The sequence below is a fragment of the Heterocephalus glaber genome, unplaced genomic scaffold (genome assembly GCF_053883595.1).
Source record: "Heterocephalus glaber isolate CG9 unplaced genomic scaffold, H.glaber_assembly_v1.0 deba00001472, whole genome shotgun sequence".
Classification (NCBI taxonomy): domain Eukaryota; kingdom Metazoa; phylum Chordata; class Mammalia; order Rodentia; family Bathyergidae; genus Heterocephalus; species Heterocephalus glaber.
Window position 1 is genome coordinate 7,098,163 of NW_028258315.1, and position 24,540 is coordinate 7,122,702.

Here is a 24,540-nt window from a genome sequence, read left to right on the forward strand (position 1 = left end):
CATTTCAGTCCCAGAAAAGAAAATCTCATCTCGTTCCCCTGTCTGACATTTCTGGAGTCTGCTTAATATCCTAGGCCTTCAAGATTCCCCCAAGGCAGGGGCTCTGCTCTGCTTTTGTAAGAGTGTGGTGCCTGTCATGCCCACAGCCCCTCTGCCTGCCCACTCAGCATGACTTCCTGGACCAGGCAGCGGCCACTGCCCTCCGTAGCTTCCTATCATCCAGCCAGAGGCTGGGTCTAAGGACCAGTGCTGCACGCAGTGAGAATCTGCAGGCAGCAGAGTGGCCACCAGGAAGTAGAGGATGCCAGCAATGGCAGGAAGCAGAGCTGTGGAGGAGCAGGAGGCTTAGGGAAGGTGGCAGAAAGGGACTCGCTGCAGGGACAGAGCAGAAGCCAAGGCAGAGAGCTGACCACTGTGACAGCATGAGACATGGCCCCCACCACCACTGAGGACACCAGACCCGGAGCCACAGCCCTTGGCAATGGTGCCCAACTCCCGCCCTCCTCCGGGCGTCCCTCCACCCAGCCCCACCTCCTGTGGCAACTCTTCACCTCTGCTCCACCATGAGCGACACCTACCTACCCTTTGGTCCCTGGAGCACTCCCTGCTGTCCCTCACCCCATCCTGTTGTGTTCAAGCCTCTCTGATCCCTTCCACAGTTGCCTCTGCTCCATCACAGCAAATTCTCAAGCCTTGTCTCTCACCACATCCCTCTTTTTCTTTACTTGAACTCAAAATTCTCATTTCCTTGGGGTCGTCACCGTCACCCAGAGAGCCAGCAACTTCTTCCCACTCCGGAGGAACAAGGGGCATGCACCACCTTGGGTCTGTCCAACACACCTCTTCTCTCTTGCTAATCAGAGTCCCCTGGACTCTGTCGCTAAAAGACACGTGGACAGACAGCCCACTCTAGCTCTCAGGGACCTCATTTCACTTCAAGGGGTCTGTGGCCAGGCACCAAAGCCCTAGGTTCCCAGACCAGGAGTAGGAGGAGTGTCACCTGAGAACTCGTTCCACATCCCAATGTTCCTGCCCCACCCAGACCTCCTGGATCTGAATCCCTGGGGCTGGGGCCCAGGACCCCTCTGGGGATCGAGATGCACACGCAGGTTTGAGAACTACCATACTGCAGGTGCCCTCAGAAGGCTGCCCAGGACAAGACACAGGCTGTGTTCTTGGAGTAAGAGCCCAGGCTCCATCTCTGACTGCAGTGCGGGCCAGGCACAGGCTCGATGGGCAGCAGGTGTGAAGTGGCTCAAAGGATCACAGAACATCACTTCCCATCGGCTCCCAACACTCATCCATATGGAGTTTAACCATGGACAAAGCTCTCCGCTGGATTAAAAAAAACACTCCTTGACCTCGTCCTCCTTCCAATTACCCTGCTAACTGCTTTCTTTGCCAGTTCCACAAAGTAGTGGTCCCTGCCCACTGCCCAGGCCCTGTCGCTGGGGACCCCTCCTCTCCAGAAGTGAGAAACCCCTCTGAGGGAGGAGGGCTGTGTGCAAAGGCTGCCGGGCAGCTCTGGTCAGAGTTCACTGCTGTTGGGTAAACAAAGGAGGATTCTTCAAGGAATGAGCCGGCTCCTTGAAACAATAGATCAAAGGAGAGCCCAAGTAAGCCCAGGGAGGCCAAAGAAGAAAGGGTTGGTTCTGTCCCAGCTGGGAAACACCTGCCCTGGGACTGGAAACCTGAATGGACCTTTTTCCTTCAGGGGCACATAGCTGGGAGGAAGTGCCACCCTGACCCAAAGCAGAAGGCAGACGAGACCAGAGGAGCACAAATATTCGTCAAGGAAGCATGGAGGAAAGCTCTGTAGGCTGGACCCCAAAGCAGAACAAAGGAACGCGGAAGTCACTGCTCGCGGAGTGGCTGGAAGTTGTGTGGACAGTTGCGGCTCTGCTTACACCTTCTCACACTCACACCTGGAGTCTGCAAGTGTTGCTCAGTCCCAGAAGCCACCCTAGAAAATAAGGCATTGCCCTCAACTGACTCTCTGATCATCCACGCTTCACATGTGTTATCCATGCCTACCCGGTGCTGGGAGCTTGAGAGACCCGGGGCCATGACTCAGCTCCTGACCTTGGAGAGCTCAAAGGCTAGAGAGGGAGACAGCAAAGCAAATAGATTATAAAAAGATGTCTGTGATTTTAAAAGGAAGCAAAAAGAAAGGAAAAAATGTAGGTGGCCACCATCGTGGAGCACAGGGATCCACTCACAGGACCAGGAGGTGAAGGCCAAGCTTAGGGTCTCACGACCCCAAAAGGTCCAGAGGATGAAATCAGGAGCTCAGAGAGACTCCCACCTTGCAAAATGTGGCAGATCCCATTCGCCCTCTTTTTCCCACTCCCCACACAGCTCACTGGACTGAAACTAGGAAATCTAAGACCACCAGAAATAATCATGGGGCAAGGGAAGTAGGTGTGGTGCAGGCAGTGAAAGGCTCAGCTGTGTTTGATCATTCTTGGGGCTGTGCTGGGAACAGGATGCCTTATTGTGTTATTCACTCTACTACACTGTCAGTGGTAAGCGTGCAATTTCCCGTATAAAAGGTTAACAATGCACCTACAGATGATTCACAAGTGTTACCTCAAACTCCACCACGATGCTCCGATGGTCCGATGCTCCGTCCCCAGGCATCCCACACCCCACCCTGGATCTCTGTCATCCTTAGATCCTCTGCTGATCCCCCAGTGAGAGGAATGCTGCTCCTCTCTAGTGCCTGGAGCGAAAAGCAGGTTTTCCCAGTCCCACCTGACCCGCCCCCTCCCAGAGCCTGAGGGTATCCAGCCAGGGCCCCACTATGAAGGATGCGGGATAGTCAATGAGCTCTTGGTTCCTGTGGGTTTGAGACCCAAGCTCACTCACCTGTGCCCCAGACCAAGCCCCAGAATGTGAGTGGCAGCTTTATTCTCATTCACCAAAAGTGGAACAAAAGAGAGACAGAGAATCTAACAGTGTGCCAGGAACTATCCTAGTGCTCACCCTGAAAGACTCACATCTCAGCAAACCCCTGAGTCCCGGGCAAACTCAGGGACTGAGTGTCACTCCCAGGAAGGTACACTGCTCTGGAACAGTGCTGGTGGCCACGTGCTTTAGGGAATGGAGACTGTGGGTCTGGACACCGGTGAGAATTCAGAGAAACCTCTAGTCCCAGCACTGCAGGCACAGGTTTCGATAGCAATGTTGTTCCGCTTTCCAGATTCCTGGCAATGCACGTCCCTAGGCTGCCTGGGCCAATGCAGCTGACAGGCCCCAGAACACTCCTGATCTTGCCCATCTTGCCTTCCTTCCTTATAAGAACAAGACAGCTCATCTGCCTCTGATCCCCACCTCTGCACGTGATGAGGAGTCACTCTGCCTTCCACCAGCCCTCTTCCCTGCTGAGCAGGAAGCTGTCTGTCTCCGGCTCCACTCCTGCACCTGGAAGTTCCCCTGCTGGTCTCTCACCTGACTCCAAGCCCAGTCTTTACCTTGTTGTTCACAGGGGTCACATCCAGGTTTCTTTGCGAGCCAAACACCTTGCACCTCTGAAAAGACACCCCTAGAACATGTGGAGTATGTTTGGAAGTAGTGCAGGAAGGAGGTTTCCAAATTAGATAGTTTCCACTGATACACTGCTATAAAGAAGTGAAAAAGAGAAGGTACACAACCGCTTGGATGCTTCTCGGGTGGGCAGTGGGCTCTTTGGCAGTCCCCTTTTTTCATAATAACCTTTTATTTCATCAGCATTCAATGTCTTTTTACTCACAAAATCAATTCATGTTTACTCACCTGATCTATCTGAGAAATTATGTTGAGCTTTATGCCTGGAGTCCGCTCCGGAGAGCCATCCATGTGGCTAAAAATGCTTATCCTTTGCGTCTGCATTTGTTTGCTGTTATATTAATGAAGATTTACAGACCAGAAAAGAATGGCCAATGGTATTGTTTATAAATGCTTTCACAAGGAGCAGCAGATGGAGAGGGAAAAGTCAAACTAGAATCACTTTTCAGAACCATCACTGGTCATCACTGAGACATCTCTGGCGGCTCAAAACTTTTTCTCTTCTGTAAAACAAAGCATTTGGACAAAATTATCACCATGGCCTTCTTTCTGCTCCAAAATGCCATGACCTTTCCAATTTACTACATTCTCCCACATTCATCAGTTATTTCCAAAGCATAGTTACCAGGAATTGAGTGTATGCTGAAAACAAAGTAATGTAATGAGTCAAACAGATCAATTTTTTAAATACAAAGAATGAATATATACATTTCAGGGAAGAAACATAATTGGCTGATAAACATAAGAAAAGATGTTCAGCCTCACTAGCAATCAGAAAAATAAAAATCAAAGTGAGATGTCATCTCTTCTCCCTCAAACTGGTAAAATTGTAAAGGATAAATAATATCAACTGTTGGTAAGGATGCAGAAAAGCAGGAGTGTAACTCAACAGACTTTTAAAGACAACCTCACATTTTTACCAAAATGTAAAAGTTTAGTGCTCCTTGTCTAGGCCCATGAATCTATACCACAGACTACCCATACATGTTACATCACTATGTGTAATTTTTTAAAAACATTTGGAGACACACGGATTGTCTTTTGCAAGACAGTTGGTTTGGATATGCTTCACTGAAAGATTGATTGAAAGCATTAGCTTCCCTTTAGGAATCTGTGCTTTGGACTTCAGGATGAAAACAAAGTTGAGGTTAGCTCTTGTCTCAGCCTTGAACTATAATCTCCACTTGGCATTGGCCACTTGGAATTAGCAGCTTCTTTCTTTCTTGCATCACTCAGGCCCATAGATCACATTTAAGGTGGAAGTTCATCTCTCCACCTTCCCCGCCAGTCTTCAAAAAAGGGAGAGAGAAATTGGAAGGAAACCAGGCATGCAAAAAGAGAAACCTCAGGAAAAGACAGTCGCTCGGAGTTCAGAATTTCTTCCTGTGTACAAACCAAACGTGGGGGTTGGCCTGAGAAACAGACAATTAGAAAAGTCCCAGAGTCTCCCCTCCAGGTAACTTCAATTTGACCTTCAGTATTTCTTAGGGTCAAAAGAGCCACAGGGGAAGAAATCCAGGTCAGCTGTAGCCCAAGGAAGCAGAAAACAAGCTCATCAGGATGTGGAAGTTATTCCATCTTGGGGTTCACACAGGACCCGGGCTCTTCAGATGGGGCACTGCCTGATGAAGACAGTCGCGTATACTCAGGGTGAAGCCCAGGGTTATAAGAAAAAGCCCCTCCAAAGGAGAGGTGAGAGGCTCAGAGAGTTTTTGAGACAACAGGCACTTGTTACATAGAGCATAAACTTTGAACTCCAAACATAGTAAAAATTAACTAGAAAAAGAAAAAGTTGGGTTGAGCCCATTCTCTTTCTATCTGGGGAGTTTTATTCTGAAGTTTTGAACATTCTAGTCTCTATGTAAGTAACATGGAAGACAGACTATCTAAAAGCAAGTGGAAAGGATTTTTATGGAAATAAACTACATACAGGTACCAGGCTGACTAGTTAACCATTACATACACACAGAGTCAGCCAGAACCGATTCCATACCAGCGACTAAAATCCTTTAACACCTTGGACGTTTGAACACTCCCTCCAGCAGCCTCATGTCTTCAAAGCCACTGTCTCATTTCTACACTTGACATTCCAGGGTGTTTCCAGTGACAGCAACTGTCCCCACTGTCTGACTGGAAAGAGTGCATGCCAAAAACCAGGATGACTTGCTGAAGGTCACAGCGTAATACATGCCAGGCCTGCAAACAGAGTACACAGAAAACTCCCCGTGGGTCTCTGGGGCCAGGATTGTTGACATGAAAATCATATTTGAACATTTCTACCACCGCCTCGCTCACCCTCCTTCTCCAAAACACACTGCAGTGGAACTGCCACTTCAGTTCCTAAATGTTCTGCGATGGAGGACAGCTCCACAGGCCTCTTCCTCCATCCAAACTGGTTTACCCAGACTGCTAGCTCAACAGGTGGGAGGAAGCGAGAAGCTGGGAACCAGGACCTGCTACCACTGCCAACTCAAAGCAGGATCTAATCATCACCCGAGCAAGCTGTCCCAACCTGGGTGTTAGATTAATCCCCAATCTGGGCAGAAGTCAGCACCTTTGTACTCAGTGTAAACAGCAACGGACTGAGGCATTTTCTCAACGTCCCCTCAAGATGATTGCTCACTCAGCCCTACAAGGCCACACAGGACATGGTTCCAGTTCTCTGCCCCAGTCGTCCTGAACTGACACCAGTCACGGAAAGTTCTGTGCTCTCCCCTCTGGCCCTTGGCCTGTGTCTTGTCCCCACCCAGAAAGCTCTGCATGACCCTCATCGGCACCCTCCGTCACCCACCCCACTTGTCCCTCATCTTTCACGTCACTTCTCCCGAAGCCCTCCGACCTCTCAAGTTTACGTCCTCAAACTGTTTTTCCTATATCATAGAATTTTTTTTTTTGGTACCGGGGATTGAACTCAGGTCCTTGCGCTTGCTCAGCAGGCTGCGAAACCACTGAGCTAAATCCCCGCCCCTATAATAGAATCTTAAAATGACACTCCACGTGTAATTAATTACCTGTTAACTTCCCTGTGTCCCCCACTTAAACCATAATAACCATGAGGGCAGAGGCCTGGTTTGTCTTTTCCATTGTATCTCTAGCACCCAGCTTAATGCTCGCTTGTGAATAAATATTCAAATGAATATTTGAAATCAACAGCAAGATGGGTTACCATTATGGCAGATCTTACTGCAAGACACCAAAGTGAGAAAGACCCACAAGTTATGCTCTCTGCCTTCCTATGAGTTGTAACCTATTAATCCATGGCAATTTGTATCTAGTTTTTTGTTTTGTTTTTTGGGGATTTTTTTTGGTCCCCGGGATCAAACTCGGGTCCTTGTGCTTGCACAGCAGGCAGTGAAACCACTGAGCTAAATCCCCGGCCCTATATGTAGTTTTTTAGAGCACAGGCTTTTACAAAAGCACAGGTCCTTGATGGGTCTTGTTTGAGATGGGACCCCCTACCCTGGAGCTGGTTGCAACTAAAACTGGAATGTCCTCTCCTCTGTGCTTCTATTGATGTTTCTGGAATGCATGGACCCGGATGTGGCCTTTAAACTGCTCCTTCATGAGAACAAATCAATAGATGAGAACACAAGGCAGCATCCAGCCTGCCATCCTAGGCAACCAAGAGCAGTGGGTTCCAAAAGTTAATCTGAATTGGGACAAAAGTAGAGTGAGAAGGGAGACATTGTTTTTTTCTTTGCAGCTATCCTTTCCAAAAAAGAACTGAAAATAACACACAGCTTCCATCCCTTCCATACAAAGGGGCTGGATCCTGAGCCGCTTCTAAATGGGCCCCACCCCACCCTCATTGGGTTCTCAGAGCTGGTCCAGGGATGTGCAGCATCAGCACCACCTGAGAACTTGCTAGAAATGCAAATGCTCGGCCCTGCCCGGACACCCTGAATCAGAAACTCTGGGCAGGGTGCCCCGCCTCGCCTCGTCTGTGTTTTATCAAGCCTCAGGGTGATTTTGGTACACATTCGCATTTGACAGCACTGCTTAGCTCTTCATCTTCACAGCACTTACTGAGAGCCGAGCCATCTTGTTTATTTATTTAAACACCTGGTTTGGTTCTTGTGGTCCCTCGATGGTGGATTTCAACTGCGGAAAACCATGAAACCCAAGACGGAAAAGCTCAGGGCTCTGCATCTTTTAGGTGCTCAGTAAACATCTGTCAAATCAACAAACAAATCTTCCTATATTTGCTTATTGTTTTTTCCCATTTCCCCGGAGCTGGCTGTGAAGGAGTTAAGGCTCCCTGTGAGTCATCGGGCCAAACTCCGGTTATCCATCAGGGTGTGATAAGGTTCCAAGGACAGGAGCTTCCACACAGCACAGCCCAACATCTTTATCCCCTTCGCCCAAGTCCCAGCAGCCGGAATGCTGCCTCCGAACTGTTCCCAGCTCGCCCCGTCCCGGTTAGGGGACACCTCACGGTGCCCCAAGCGGTTCTAGGTCACTGAGGTCCCCTGGACAGTGGATCAGCCTCCACAGCTCGTCCTTCTGTGTGGTCCTCCCTGTGTGGCAGCTCACAGTCACCCTCCCCTCTCACACCTAGGCAAAAACTAGTTGTCGCTGTGATGCAGACTCCAGGCTCCCAGCAGGGCAGCTTCTCCAGAGAAGTCCTCCCCTTGTTAGGGTCAACGGGCAGGAAAGGGAGATATTGGAGTAGAGGTGAGAAAAACAAGCAAATTCATGGCTCCCACTTGTTCCACGATGTGCAGGATTTATCCTATATGACCCTCACCTTGCGCCTGCAGTGTATGGATAGGGGTGTGTGTTCTCTTCAGAGGAGGAAACCCAGGCTCAGAGGATAAATCTTCCAAGGTAGTGTGGTAGACCTTGACCACTAACTGGGCTCTAACCCTAAAGCCCTTCTTAATCTCTGGCCCCTCGACTAGGTGGGCCAGCTGCAGTATCCACCCAAACAACTGGGAAAGAGAAAATGGATTTTCAGAAGGGAATAAGCTGGCTGATTTGAAGGATTATGAGTTCCTCAGCTTCCAACTTCTCCACCCTGTCCACCCTGCCCTGAGTCCACCACGCCCCTCTCTCTGGATTTGCCCAGGACCTGCCCGTGATGGTAAATATTAACCCGGAGCTGATGAGCACCCTCGCTGCTTTCTGGGCCTCTGTGCAGGGTGGGTGCTGAGTCACTGCCTACGTGGCAGCCCCGGGTTTCCACAGCTCCTGGGCAGCAGAGGCCAGTGGGGAGCCTCAGTGTCCTCCCAAGCTAACCAGAGGGGCCGCTCATTCCCACGAGGCAGGGGAATGTGGTGTTTCCAGGTGCTCCATTGGAGGAGGAAGGGTAGAGGGCACTGTGGAATGGAGGGAGAAGGGATTCCGAGCATCTGAGCAGAAATCTTTCCCAGATGGCCTCCCTCTGCTTTTACATCCCCTTTTACCCAGATGCACACCAGGGTGGCCTGCAGGATGATAGGATCTATAAAAAGTGCAGTGGTACCAACAAGGAAAACACCTGGAGACCCTCCAGCATGCCCTGCAGGCTCCAGAGGCCAAGACCCTCCACCCGCTTCCTCCCTCCACAGCCCAAATGCACTCTGTCCTCTGGCTCTCACCACTCAGCAGCGTTCACTGCAAGACCCAGTGAGAACCAGGTGGCAGCGCTGGGCCGGCCCTTATCCCACCCCCACCTCCCCCCAGGGATTAAAGGAAACCCTGACGAGCAGCTGGGGTTGTGGAAAGCGATGCTTGCAAACCTGACGTGCGTGGGAAATATCAGGAGAGGGAGTGGGCCCTCTTGAAGTGAAACTGCGTCATCCTAACGGGAAGCTCACTGCTTCTCTGGATGCCTTTAAACCCAGAAACACCCAGCAATGCTGACAGTTTGGGCTGGGGGCTGAGGGCAGCCTTCCTCTCAGTTCTGAACCCCATGGGGGTTTGAGACCTCAGCAAGTTTACAGAAAGTCACACTGCACCCTGGAGTTGGTGGACACTGGGGGAGGTGGACATGGGAGCCGGGGTGGGACAGGGAGAGGAGAGATCTGCCTCAGGGTCTGTCAGTCAAGCTGGGCCACAGCCCTGAGATAAAGCCTGGCTCTGAGGAGCTGGAATCCCAGGCCCCCGCCCAGCCAAGACATGTCTGGATGCCCTGCTGTGGGCGCTGGCTAATCGTCCCTCTGATTCACACCATCATTAAACAGGCAACTTGGGCAAGAAGTAAAACCATCCAGAGCAAAAACTCTGGGGGAAGAAATGGAGAGAGTACAAACTGAGAACGTGGACGGATGGGTGAATAACTGATATGAGAGCCCACGCCGCCACGGGCTGCTCCGGCCAGCTGATGCGTTTCCCCCAAAGCAAAGGAGACAGGACGCGAAGACTGTGAGCTCCCTGCACCACAGTGACGTTGCCACGAAGCCACCATCTCTCCCCCAGGCGCTCGTGCCCTGGTCATGCATCAGAACCAACCACAGGCCCCGCACCCCTCACCAGTCCCAGCCCCTGTGCAGGTCAGAGCACGCGGCTGACCTCAGGCCCGCAGCCTGGATGAGCCACACTGGGGGCCCAGTCCCGCGGCTCCCGCACTTGATCCCGATTGCGACAGTGGGGTAAAAGTTCAGGAGCAGCCTGGTGAAAAATCTCTGGCAGTTGGCTGCACCCTCCCTGGCAGATAACCCCACCCCCAGCTGGCAGGAGAGAAACGCTTTTACCATCTCTCCATGCAGCCCTCCAACTGCCTCACTGATGAAGGCCCCTAACCAGTCTTTCTGATACCCATCCCCAATTATAGCTGGATTAACGGAATCTTAATATTTTTCCAGAATCAACAAGGAGCCCAGCACTTTCTTTCCCAACAGGCTACTTCTGCGTCTAGCTTATTGTTACTTAGATAAGCCACCAGCCTTCCAGCTAGCTGGCATTCTCAAAGGCAAACCCAGGAAGAGCTTTCACCTTTCAAGTTGCTCATTGATCGGGGGTCCTGGTCCACCACGCTGGTCCAAGAAATGTTGATTAAGGAGTCAGCCCTGAGCCCTGGCGTGGGCAGGGAGGAAATGGGTTCAGAGCTCTACCGAGGGGATCTGGGATTTGTCCTGTAGAGAAAATGTTCAACTGGACCCAGAATTTTTAACTAAGGACCCAGCAGCATGGACCAGTAAGACTCTGAGGAGAGTCAGTTACTAGGGTTAACTGGCTGGGAGCCCATGCCTTCATGAGCCCACAGTAGATCGGAAAGACAAGAGCAAAACTCAGAAAAGCGTTTGTTTGGGGGACCCAGGACGTCTCCGGGATAGTCGTGGGGTGGGCAGCGGGGCAGGCAACATAGACTTTCCACAGGTGCAGGTGCAGAGGTGATGGGGCCGTCACTGCGGCCTGGGGGTCTGGAAGGGGATCCTGGGACAGAGGACTCGAGCAGGCTTTGAGTCAGAATGAAGAAGAGCGAGGACGAGGACGCCGGTAGCCTCCTCCCTCTCCTTCTGCACACTCCCTTGGGCCATCTCCCCTCAGCCTCCACTGCTGCTGCAATGCAATGACACATCCGGCTTTATCTTGAGTCTGGCTCCTTTGCCTCGGCTCCAGGTTCCCGCTTGGCCAGGTGATTTCCCCACAGTCCCAACTACTGGCTTGAATGTCTCACCTTTTCTCTCCCGGCTGTGTGCACCTGCTTTGTTCTTCTCTGCTCTGCCATCCATGGGCACCTACTAAAGGGAAAAGCCCGCACCAGACAACCTGGGCTCCTCCCTCCATCCCAACTCCAGTTGCCCAGCCTTCTCATTGGCTTCCTCCCCATCCCTGGGGCCATCCTGCCTAGGCCTCAGGCCCTCCTCATCTGCTGTTCCCCTCTTCCTGTCTTCCAGACTATAGTCTTGGTGCTTTCGGAGTCTTTTCACTGTACCTCAGTCTTGCTAAAATCGTCTTCTACAAAACCCTTCTTCGCCAGTGGATGTAGATGAAACCTGTTCCTGAAAGGATGACCATAAATGAAAGCTTGGGCTTTGCCCCAAGGCACAGAGTGTTAGTGTGTATCACACATTAAAATAATGACTTTAAAAGCTTAGTGTGTTCTTAACGACACTAATTAGTTGAAAAGGGAAGCCACCAGATGGTACATGTTGTTCATGACGCCCATTGGCAGGCCACCCAATAGCATTCCTGATTGATTCGGAAGTGTTTTTCCTGGTTCCTGCCCCAGCACCAAGCAGAGTGGTTAAGTTTGGCTCTGTGTGTGAGACTTCCAGGCTCAGCCTTGCTGACCTTCCAGCCAGGCAAAGATGTCCAAACAGAGCGTGCTGTCTCCCACTTCTGTATCCGAGCACCATGTAGTCCCCACTAATTTCCCAGGTAGCTCAGTGCCCCTCGAATACCAGGAGCAATTTTGTCCCCTATGGGACATCTAGCAATGTCATGGGACACTTTTTATAGGCATGGCCTGGCCGGTAGAGGAACAGTTCGCAGTTCACAGAGCAGGACCACCACAAAGGTTTGCCTGGCGCAAGTGTCCAGAGAGCTGAGGACGAGGTCCGTGGCCAGATTCAGCTCATTCCACACCACCTCCATGGACGGGACAGAAGCAGCCGCTGCACCAGCTCCAACCTTCTCTGCAGCAAGTATCTGGAGAGTGTGGCTGTAGACTTCTTACTCCCTTCCGCATGCTCCTCGAGAACAAGAGCTGTGGCCTCTTCCTCCTGCTCTGTCACAGCGACACCCCACAATATAAGGTCTCAGTGACTGAGTGCAGAGAAAGAAGCCACTGACTGCTCATGGCCAGAAAGCAACACTATCCAGCATCTGAGAGTGACGTCCACCCCACCCCCACCCCACCGGGTTCCCACCATCTCTGATATATGCTCCCATTGCTGGCATTCAGCACATACAGACAACCATGTGCTGATTTATCACAGAGAACAGACCTTTTCAGAAATGGATTGTTTTTCACTTCGGCTTTCACAACAGAAATAGTTGAGCAAGCCAGGATATCAAGGCCAAATGAGTGTCAAATGGCAACGATTGCTCTTAACTAACCACAAAAAAAATCACTCCTCAGATACCAAAATCCTATGTTCCAGTTTCACAAATTGTATAGTATCTGTATATAACTTACATGCATCCTCTTGTACACTTTAAAACCTCTCTAGGTGACTTATGACACCTCACATCATGTCCATGCTATATCAGTGATTGTTAGAGGTTGAGGACTACCAAAAGTCTACATGTTCAGGACAGATGCAAAGTTTTCCCACATATTTTCCATCTGAGGCTGTTTGAATCCATGGGTGTGGGACACTTGGAGGAGAAGAGCTGACTGTGTACATGCTCAGTGCATGAGCTATTTCAAGAAAAGTGAGGATAGAGGTAGGAACATCAGCCAGAGAAGGAAATTCTTGTGAGTGTATAAAAGAAAGAGCCCTCAGAAATCCAGGAGTCACTATCCTCCCTTCTGGCTACCAAATGCATGGAAGGAAAAAGACAAAATGTACCCCAAAGCAAAATCTCCTCCACATCGCTGACTTCCCCAGAAGTCACTCCAGCTCACTCCAGTCAAGTGGTAAGGAAGCCAGCATGTGAAGATGTGGGGAAAATGAAAACAAGACTACTTGCGTCCCACTTGGGTCATGTTTTGTTTCATTTCGTGATGGGGTCTCACTATGCTGCCTGGGCTGGTCTTGAACTTGGTCGCCAGTGATCCGCCAAAAATGTTGCTCACAACACTGGAACCCACCCCCACACACATACACCATAGACTCTGCCAGTGTCTCGATGACCCTGATCCAAAAGACCAGACAGCCATCAGTCAACCAGAGGAACTCACAATAAGGAAGTGTAAATATGGAGATCAAAACATGAAGTAAATAAACTGTAGGAAAAAGACAGAGATCGTGAATTTCTCCTTCCACCAAGCATGGATTTCATGTTCAGTTCACAAAGGGACTGAGAAGTCCCTGCCTGACTTTGGGACCCTCAAGATTCCTGCTGCTCCCCAGAAGCCCATGTGCTCTCATCTCTGAAATATGGCTTCCTCCCAGGGGTCTGCACAGAGCAGTCCCCACTACAGGCTGCCATGAGCCCCACAAGATGAGCATGTGCAAGAGATTAATGCTGTGCTGCTATTGTTGTCCCTGGTGGTGCATTAGATAGGAAACCACATTGTACAATAAGGTCTCCTAATGATGATGAAGAGGGTTGCACTGTGCTTCGGGGCTACATTAGCAACACTGGAGAAGGATCCTGTGCCCCAAGAGTGCAGCGGACCCTGGGATACAGCAGTAGCTACTGAAGTCACAATGGCTGTTGGAGAAGGGTTGCCTCTGTTTCTTCTTCCCAACAAGCTCAGCCTGAGGGTTTGTTGTTTGTGGGTGTAATGGTCCATTTCCTTTTCCTGTAACAATACATCTGAGGCTGGGTACTTTATTTTTTAAAAGAGGTTTATTTTCGTTCCCAGCTTTGGAGGCTGCAAGTCCAAACAGCATGATATTGGCTCTGGCAAGGGTCCCCTGGACTGTCACCTCATAGCAGATGCCATCACAAATGGTGGGGACCCATATGAGAAGGATCATACGATGAGACAGGAAGCCAGGGCAAGGGGAGGTCTGGCTTGCTCTCCTTATAACCTTCTTGAGAGAAACGACTCAGGGACCCAATGAGAGCCCTCCTGGTGGGAACTTCTCCAATGACCTAAAGTCCTCCCATGAAGCAACTTCTCCAATGACCTAAAGTCCTCCCATGAACCCCTACTTCTTCAAGGTCTCACCACTTCCCAGTGTTACTGCATTGAAGACCAACATCCCACCAAAAGAACCCTTGAGAGACAAACTACATCCAAACTAAACCATAGCATAGGCATTCAGTCCTCTTCTGATGGCTTATAAGCTCTTTTCTTTAGGTAGAGGAAGACTGCTTTTAGGATATAGACCATGGGGCTCACCATAACAGGATCAGTCAGACTCCAGATAACTTCAGACTGCCTGTCCTAGTTTATCCCAGTGTCCTCCCCATACGCTGGCCTTCCATTATCCCTTCTTTGTAGAGTATAGGCAACAAGTCAGCTACAGCAGTGGAAACCAAGCTACCTGAAGAACAGCATGGGATTTGGATGAGATGGTCAAGATTAGGCTTACTTATGTTCCCAAACAGAAGTGAAGTTGTGGGCATCTGTCCAGATGATCCTGATGAAAGTGTTTTTTCATTATGCTCTGCCCTCGGTTACGTGGGTAAAGAAAAAGGATGTTGCACTAAAACAGTGGTTCCTAAAGTGTGATCCTGGGATCACCAACATACACTGGGAACTTGTCAGAAATGTAAGTTCTCCAGCCCCATCCAAGGTGGACTCAATCAGAAACTCTGGGCCACCCCAGAAAATGATGACAACCAGCCCAGTGATCCTGAAACAATTCTTAGTGTGAGATTCATGTATCTGCACCAATTCCTCCATTTTTCTTCTGAGAATCCTTTGGTTTGCAGTTTTGGTATTGCATTCAGAGTGGCCATTTTTCTTTTCAGTCCCTCAATCAGAACTAAGAATAAGGATGAGATGAAGACAGGTGAAAAAGAAGGGAGAGCTGGTAATGAAAGAAAGAACATCACAGACATGGGAGAAGGGATCTCTTAAAACGGAGATACCCACCAACCAGGCAGGAAGTTGGTGCACCCATTTCCTCTCCAGACCTTGACTTTGCCCACACCTTTCTCTGCTTGCAGCAAGTTCACACTCCTCTCAGCCACGGCTCCTGCTTTTAAAAGCTTGTACCAGCCACAAGCAGGAAGGAGGGCCATGTGTGCAGAGAGGAGAGTTTCGTCAGAATCCATGTGTGACCTGCATTTTATATAGGAGTGATGAGTTTAATGCTCTCAAACAGGAGATGATGGATGTGAAGTCTAGACAAACTGCAATGTGCTGAGAAATAGGAATTCTAATTATAATCTCCATAAAGTTAGAACTTGACACCATTCATAGTAGGTTTAAAATGTTTGTTAAATCAGTAAATGTTTGCTCCCCTAAGAAAACTGTTACAACAGAATTTTGGAAGGCTGCCTCTCCTTGGTTTCTTCCAACCTATATCCACACTGCCCTTTTCCCTGCCCCTTTTCTTTCAATTATGGAATTTATACTTGATACCTGGAGACACAGCAGCAATCTGATGACCATGAGGTGACAATAGAATGACTAAGGATGACAAACAGGAAAAACAGGAAGTCCCTAACTGCTGGTGGCATTATTGAATGGATATATGAGCTCTGATCTGCCCTTTCCATGTATTTTGTTATGTGGGGAAAATAAAGCATAATTTGATTAAATAACTAAAGTTCAGAGGTTTTTTTACTTGCAGCCAAATGCATTCTCTGTTGATATATTGCTCTTTCAGAATGGAGACATAGTTAGATGGAGATGTAGTTTGATAGGATGAAAAATATATTGAGGACATGTTATGGCTTGAATGCATCCCCAAATTCTTGTGTTGGAAACTTGATTCCAACATGATAGTGTTGAAGTGGGGACTTTGAGAAGTGATTAATTAAAAGGTGATGAATTGATGCTGGCATCATGGTGGTGGGCTATTTAGTGTAGGAATGAGTTCCTGATAAAGGCAAGAGTCTGCCTCCTCTCTCTGTCTCTCTCTGTCTCTCTCTGTCTCTCTCTCTCTCTCTCTCTCTCTCTCAATGCAGCAAGACAGCACTAACCAGATGCTGACCTCTTGACCTCGGTCTTCCCAGTCTCCAGAACTGTAAGAAATAATTCTCTGTTCATTATGAATTACCCAGCTAGAGCAGCACAAAATGAGCCAAGGTGAGATGAAAAGAGGAGACATGCCATTGTTTAAAAGGGGTCAGAGAAGAGATGAGAAAAGACAACAGCTTCCCACAGCTCAGGCCTCTAAAGCCACCAAGTATGAGAAAGTTGAATGTCCAGCCCTGGAAACGGGCCAGAACACGAAGCTACAGGAGGTTGACCTAGAAGTTGTTGAACCAAAAAATCCTTTCTAGAAGTATGCCTTGGTGCATTGTGGTGCAAAGGTGAGGCCCGGATCCTGCTGGCCAAAGCGACAGGCATTCCTGCAGTCCTGTGGGCCAAGGCCATGAAACCCCGCTTAGAGTTTCTAGCCCAAATCAAGCTGCTCAGCAGGAATCCTGAACTACCGCCGTGGTCAGTGATGGAAGCAGCAGTAGCAGTCCCTTCTAGTTTCAGTTTCTTATTTCTGATTGAAGGCCGAGTTTCATGATAGTTAGAATAAAGTTGCAAAAGATATCACAGCCCTGGTCTTTCAGTCCCCAAATAAGCTTGAACTTGACCTCTGTGGATGCTCCTCAAATTCCAAGCTGAAGGTGACCCAAAGCCCTCCATCTTCTGATGCCTTCCACACCCCAGCCAGTGTGTGACCCAGGAGGAGGGAGAGAGAGACTCCATGCCCCTCTCGGCGGCCCATGGCAGGTGGAGGACCGGGCCCCTGAAGGACGGGAAACAGGAGACTCCCGTATGACAGCCAGGAGACATAACATGGCACTCACACACGGCACATGCAGTTTGCAGAGGGCTTCCTTGTGTGTCAGTCACCAGCCTTCATTCTGAGCTGGTCATCTTCCCTCCATGCAGAAAAGCAAAGACCTTCAGTCCCTTCTGGTAGGTGAGGGGCTCACACCCCACGACCACCACCACATGTCCCCTGCTTCAGTTCAGGGAAAGGAGGGCTGAACAGGCTCTTGGAGACCAGAGAGTCCAGTGTTCCTCTGTCTTCTGTCACCCGCATGTCTCCTGCCCAGTAAATTTCATCTGCAGGCTCTGTCTTCACTCTGACTTAGTTCCGTAGCCACCCTAAATGACAGCATCATAATGTCCACGTGTTAGGTTTTGTCTGTTATCTACCAGCCACGTTCATCTCTCTCTACCACTAGCAGCAAACATACTCCAAGTTGGAAGACCCTGACCCTCTCACTTTAGAGATGAAGAACCCAAGGCCCAGATAAGTGGCAACCTCTGTCCTGGGACCCAGAACCTTCCTCTTCTCTCAAAATTAATGGTGTCTCAGGCCTCAAGTTGTTCTACTTCCAGCAGAATTCCAGCAGAACCAGGCTTGAAAGTTCTGGATGGAACCAGACTTCCAGACCCAGTGTGATTTCAGCCTCCCCCTCTAACCCTTGCGGATGAGAGCAGACCCCATGGCTAACCTAAATGCAGTTGAGTTAATTAAATAAAGTCCAGGCCCCAATTCAATCCTTTCTCTTTTTACCCTTATGCTCCATGATTGTCATAGATAAAAGTAGCCCTTGAACTGGGGTGAAGCTCAGAGGTTCTGTGCTTGTCTGTCATACTCCACACCCTGGGTTCAATCACCAGAACCACACACAAAAAATAAACCCCTTACCACAAACAACCAAACCTGGCCAGATTCCTGCCCTCAAAGAGCTTTGAGTCCAATGGGAGAGGCAGTCACAGGTTGAATATCCTGTATGTTAAAGGCTTGGAGCAGGAGTATTTCAGATCTCAGAGGTTTTCATTTTGAGAATATTTTCACAGTTTATTGAATCCGAAAATCCAAAATCTCAAATGATACAAAATCCAAAACTCATTAAGCATCATACCAGCAACTCAAAAAGTTTTGGATTTTGGAATATTTCAGATTTTTGGATTAGGGATGTTCAACCTATTACTGATTAGACAGTTTGAATGTAATGTAGTTGGTACTGGGAGAAAGACTTACCAGACTGGTTTTGATTTACTAGAACAAAACAAATGTGTGGCCCGTCATTGGCAAGGACAACAGTAATCACACTTCAGAAACCTCCCCAAAACAACTTCCTGGAAACTAAACTCTCCCTTCTCCCCCAGGATGTTGGGGGAAGAGAGGAGCTGAGATACCCCCATTCCAATACCTACTTAAAAAGAATCTGTTCCATTCCCCCGGAGGCTTACTAGGCACCTGCTTGCTATATGTCATCTGCAGATGCCCACACAGTTTGAAGAATTTTAAGTTGAAGAAAAAGTATATGCATATTTGATTTCCAATACAAATAGTAAAATTTTAGATTAAGGAATAAGTTCAGTAAACTCTCTGGGGATGAGTAAAGAAATCAGTTTTGTTATTGTGTATATAACTGTCATATCATGTTTAGACTTAAAGCTATCAAGTAGTCCATGGAGTATGCTTATTAGAAGAAAAGGTTGCTTTTCATAGAGCAGAAAAAATATTTGAAGAAAAAAAATTCTTTGAGACAAGGTCTTGCTTTGTAGTTCAGTTTGGCTTTGAACTCACTATGTAGCTCAGGCTGGCCTCAAACTCACAGCGGTCCTCCTGCCTCAGCCCCCCGAGTGCAGGGATCACGGGTGTGTGCCATCATGGTTTGCCAGGTTAGCACTACTTTTCCTGGGGTTTCCATCCCATTCGCAACAACTTCGAGAAGCAGGAAAACTATGGGCTTAATTTAAAAAACAATTCCTCCATGCTGCTTGGTAGCACTCTTACCCCTTCACAAAATAAAATTTAAAATGTAAAAATAAGATGCGCAAGAGAGTATTCTGCATGCCTTAAATTGCTATGTGACATTACGTGTGCATGGGTCTCTTTGGGCTGCCAGAAAAGAATACCACAAACTGGATGATTTACACAACAGAAATTTTATTTTCACAGCGTTTGGTGACTCGAAGTCCAAGGTGAAGGGCCAGCAGGGGCAGTTTCCGGTGAGACTTCTCTTCCAGCTTCCTGGTGTCTTCAATGAGAACCTTTATCCCTAGCATCTCTTCCACTCCTTGTAACAACAGTCCTGTGGGGTTGCACCCCACCCTTATGGCTTTGTTTAAACTTAATTACTTCCTTAAAGGCCCTGTCTCCAAACAGAGCTGCATTGGGGTGGGAGCTTCAGCCTATGAACACAATTCAGTCCATAACAACTGTTTGCTCAGAGGTCTATAGTTTCCAACGCTCTCTGCTGTAGCTCTCATTTTTCTCCTCACAATGTATCGAGAGATGGACAATGTAGGCACAATCCCACTGGACTGAGGAAGAGTGAGAGAGTTGCAGTGTCCAGGAACTCACCTGAGGACACCACACTGGCCAGTGACAGAGCTAGAATCCAAACCCAGGGCTGCAGGACTCTGGTCCTTAACAAAAATAAAGGATTTCACAGGTTCAAGTAAAATTATACGAAGGTAGTATTTGTTATGCCACTTCATCGGTACGGTATAAAGACAAGAGGCTCAACAGGAAGCACGTGTCATTGGAGGCGAGAAGCACGGGTGTGCAGCTAGCATGCCCAATGTGCCCACATCCCCGCCATCTCTCCTGTCACCTACAGGCATGCACCACATAACAACACCTCAGCCAACAGTGGGCAGCCTGCATGCCACTGGTCACCAAGATTATATTGCCAAGTGGTGTCACAGCCACCTTAGTCTGTGTAAATGCATTCTCTGATGTCCCAACAACAACAGAATCTCCAAATGACACATTTCTTACAATGCATCTCTGTCACTAAGCCTTACTTCTTTCCTTCCATACAGAACTTAGGGAACCCCATCTCCCCCAAAGCCCAGTAGCCTGTGATGAACTTGCCCTTCTCTGAGATGTTTGTCTTTATCATTCTGAAAATGAATCCCTTCCTGCCTAAAAAGTCACTTTAATTTTCACATACGGTACTGACATCTTCCCCAACCCCAACCATTTCTACCTGTTTATTAGTCTGGGTTTTTCCTGCCACCTGCTCTATCACACCTGTTTCAGATTTGTTCTTTAAAGTCTTCCCTGAAGCTCATCTACTGTCTGAGAAGGAAAGATTTTATTGACAATAAGCTGAACTACAATGTCTTTCTCCAAAGGCTTAGAAAACCTGAAACAGGAATGGAGTAGGGAGGCCCCATCCTCCACTGTCTAGGACACGCGCTCCCATGGAAAAGGGGTGGAGAATGCATCTTGTCTTTTGTTTTGGCTTCCTTTAAGGAAACTGTCCAAAATCAAGAGTTCCTCCATGCTGGCACTGCCTGGGTACAGGGAGGTAGACCAGATGCCCTTTCCACATGCAGCATTGTATAGCCCCATACATTCTGGTCTGTAGTGTGTTAAATTCCAAACAAGACCGTGCTAATAACCAGGCTGCCTAGGAGGTGAGCCCTGCATGCCACCCCAAACCCTGCAACGTTGAACAACATCTGCAGCCAGAGGACACTGTAGATGGGCAGCCCCCACGCAAGCTGCATGAAACGCTTAGGTCCTTTGGGTTGTGAATGCACTTTGAGGTTACGACAGCACTGTTTCTGCAGGTTGACTAAAGACAAGAGTTTCTTCTGATTAGAACAGGCCATGTTTCCAAAGTTTTTTTTGTTTTGTTTTGTTTTTTGGTACCAGGGATCAAACTCGGGACCTTGCGCTTGTGAGGCAGGCCGTAGAACCACTGAGCTAAATCCCCAGCCCTCCAAAGTTATTTTTAAGAGTTGAGCTAATTATTCCAATTTACTGACAGGTCTCAGTATTTCCCGGGATTGAGGACTTTCAGTGGTAAAACTGGGAGAGTCCTAGGCAAACAGGGACAGGTGGTCACCCTGCTTGTGTTGTTGCTGTATGTGGTTTTGTTTTTGGTACTGGGGATTGCCCTTTGCACTCAGCTACATCCCCCACCCTTTTTTTATGTTTTTATTTTTGAGACAGGATCCCATTAAGTCAGTATGTTGCCCAGCTTAGGATTTCAGGAATGTACCCCTCTACGCTGTTTTGTCCCCCTATTAAATGATGGGAACCCGTTTGGAATGTTCAAACTTTGGAGGTAGTAGGTTTCATGTTTGTTAAATCCTTTCATTGTTCTGGGCTTGTTCCTGCATTTTTCCTAGAACAAGGATGCCTGAGAGCTCTGGTGTGAGACTTAGAGCCTTCCATATGTGCAAGTGCACAGAGCCGACAGCCTGCAGTGTCGGGTACAAAGAGTAAGGGTGCTGCTGGCCATTCACAGTGCACGTCACCTCCCACATGGGCACAGCTTCCCCGTGACAGTTATCTGTGCCAAGGGCAGGTATACTAGGTTGAGTCCCAAGGGCAATGCCAAGGTCAGGGAGGGTCTGGAATAGCAAGCAAGATGGGCTCAGACAACACAGACATATTTCAATAGTAAAGCAGATCAGGGTCAGTATGAGACTCTTAAGCCAGTAGGAGGATTTGGGGAGGTTAGAGGCTGGGGAGAGAGAGAGAGAGAGAGAGAGACCAGGAGGGGGCCTGTGTTCAGAGTACAGGAAGACTGGTTCCTAGACCCACAGGGTCTCATTTGGGAACAATCTTAACCACCTAGATCATGGCTAAGGAATTAGAAAGATGAAAAAGGGGAAAAGGGACCTCAGAAGAGTCAACACTGACATCACAGACACTCATTAAAATAGAACAACAACCACAACAAAAAAAACCCTCCTCTCTTCTGGGCACAGTGGTACACACCTGTAATCCCAGCTACTCAGAAGACTGAGGCAGGAGTACCACACATTGAAGGCCAGCCTGAACAACTTACAGAAACTGTATCTCAAAAACGATTTTTTAAAAATTCTAGGTCTTTTATTTGAGGGTCTAACTTTTTTTTTTTAGTTCTTCATGCATTCTTTCCTTTTTTTTTTTTTTTTTTGGTACCAGGGATCAAACTCAGGTCCTTGTGCTTGCAAGGCAGGTGCCAGAATCATTGAGCTAAATCCCCTGCCCGTCTTCATGCATTCTTTTGTTTGTTTGTTTGTTCCGTTTGTTTTGTGTTTTTGTTTTTTTTGGTACCAGGGATCAAACTCAGGTCCTTGGGCTTGCAAGGCAGGCGGCAGAACCACTGAGCTAAATCCCAGTCCTCTGTCTATGTTACTCCTAGGTATCTTCCCAAAAGGGTTAAACTTATCAGAGTATAGGGATGTGTATATACTTGTGTTTATATCAGCATAATTTATAATAACTAGATCTTGGAAACAGAGCAGAGTGGGACTGCATGAGTATGAAAAAGAGGAGCTGGATGAGGTCTGGGAAGAGTGTGTGGCCTGGAGGTGACCTTTGTTCTGAGATCCAGAAACCTGAAAGAGAGTAGAGGACTTGTTCATGATGCTACAGAACTCCCAGGAGCACTGGTCTACTTGGTGTCCAGAAACAAACATCTGGAACTCTGGAATTGCATCCTCCTGAGCACAAATGGGTCCAGCTATGACACTAAATGTTGACTAAGGCTGGAGGTATGGTAGAACATAAACACAAACTGAGAGATTTGGAAGTAAGAAACATACCTTTTTTGTCCACGTGTAGGGTTTGCAAGAAGATCATGAGCTTTGGAACAAGGAGAAATGGACCCCAAGGAGAGGTGGCCAACACGTTATCCTCCACTGCATTTTCTATATGCACAGGGCAAGTGGAATCAGGTAGGAAGAGAAGAACAGGTGGAAGAAAGAGGCATCAGATAGGAGCCAGGGGAAGCCAGCATCTGTCAGGGGCTCCATTTGACCTCCCTCTTTGCCCTCCCTGTCTGCCCCTCTTTCCTGCACCTTCATCTTGCCACTGAGCTCCCCAGCCTGCTTTTGAGACCTGGGAGATTGAGAGCAGCCAGGACTGCTCTCAACAGAAAGAGGTGTGAGCGTTTGCTAAGTGTGAATGCCAGCAGGCTGAGGCATGACTGTATGATTATACTCTGGGTTCACTGCAAAATGAGAATGCAGGGCCTCCTGCTAAAAAACATCTCATGAATTTCAAGATGGTGACAGCAGAACATTAAATCAAACAGTGGGACATTGAAAATACATGAACCAGTGTGATACCCGTGAAGCTGGCCTTCTCTCTCTGTCAGCATCAGGGCCCAAGGTGACACAGTTAGAAAGAGCCTGGACTTAGGAACCAGCCAGAGCCAGGCTTGAATTCCAATTCAGCCACCATTAATCTGTCTGGGATTTAAAGTTGTCCTCTATTAAGTGAAGATCAAAAGGCTCATCTCACGTGTTCCAGGGAGGATTCAATGATCAGGATATATTTATGATGACCCTGGTGCACCCCATGTGTGCACCACCAGAGAGGATTTCCCATTTTGTTGCTCCGCCCTGCCAGCCCTCAGCAGCAACCATGGCCCCAAATCATCAGGCCCCCTACTCCTGAAAAGCCATGAGTCCTCAGAAGATGGCTCCAGTCCTTATGACTGGGTAGGACTTTCTCAAACTGGGCACTCCTGAAATGACATGCTTTGAACACTCTTAGTAAATATAGCAGCAAAACGGGAAACAAGACGATGTTAAAGAAAACCTCCTCCCCTAGGGTTCAGTGGTGGTTGTCGTGTTTTGTTACCCACACTGTATTTCGAGGCACATGTATGCCATCCTATAAATAACATGTTCTACCAGGAAACCTTGGCTGGGGCAGGAGTGGTCTGTTTACCAAAAAGGATTAGACAGCTATATGAGTATACTGCAAATTTGTCAACTTTGTCTGCAGGATGATTATGTAATTTCTATGCAACTCAGGCTACTGTGATTAAAGAATTAAATAAACCCAGTGTGCAGATATGTACAGATGTTTCAAGGGTTTTTTCCTGAAGTCTTGATTTATAAGCCGTAAGAGTTCACTCCAAAGCACGTTAAGACCCCGTGGCTGGCCATTAGGATAAAATGAACACATTGGGATAAACTAAAAAAGGGTCAGCATTAATGGAGACAAAATTGCTCAACAGTACAATGCACAGGGTTCTATGAGTGGTGGCAGACCCTAGTTGGTCCTCAGTCCCTAGAAATATCCCAATAAGTCACAAGATTAAACTCAACATGCTTCAGTTCATCCCTAGAGTCAAAGGCTCTGTGTAGATACACAGCTAGTTTATGATACTCAAATCTTACAAACCAGCTTGAACAACTGGCATATAAGATGAATGTATCCGTTCCCCAATCCTTTCATCAGATAAACTGATTTAATCTCCTAAGTATCATAATTTCATTGTTACAATGAAATCTGCTGTCTTTAGTAGATAATTCCTTTGTCCTAAGAATAACCGCCGCCTCTCATTTTTGGCAAATTGTTATGACAAATATTTCGGGGAGCTGGAAACTTTGAGCTCTTCAAATGACTC

The 24,540-nt window shown here is 48.1% G+C and overlaps 2 long non-coding RNA genes across 3 annotated transcripts in view; both read right to left on the reverse strand.

Annotated features, from left to right (window-relative positions):
• Nucleotides 1-3,911: 3,911 nt before the first annotated feature.
• On the reverse strand, nucleotides 3,912-6,495 carry LOC147826172 (uncharacterized). Its single transcript, XR_015439302.1, has 2 exons — nucleotides 5,540-6,495; nucleotides 3,912-4,049 (listed from the first exon to the last, which is right to left on the reverse strand). It is a non-coding gene; the product is annotated as an uncharacterized LOC147826172 (long non-coding RNA).
• An 8,676-nt stretch (nucleotides 6,496-15,171) lies between these two features.
• The window catches only part of LOC147826173 (uncharacterized), a 58,914-nt gene continuing 49,545 nt past the window's right edge, over nucleotides 15,172-24,540 (reverse strand). The window contains exon 3 of one of the 2 annotated variants that reach the window (XR_015439081.1): nucleotides 15,172-17,314. This is a non-coding gene — a long non-coding RNA (uncharacterized LOC147826173). The remainder of the gene's footprint in view (nucleotides 17,315-24,540) is intronic. The other variant, XR_015439084.1, reaches the window with a different exon arrangement.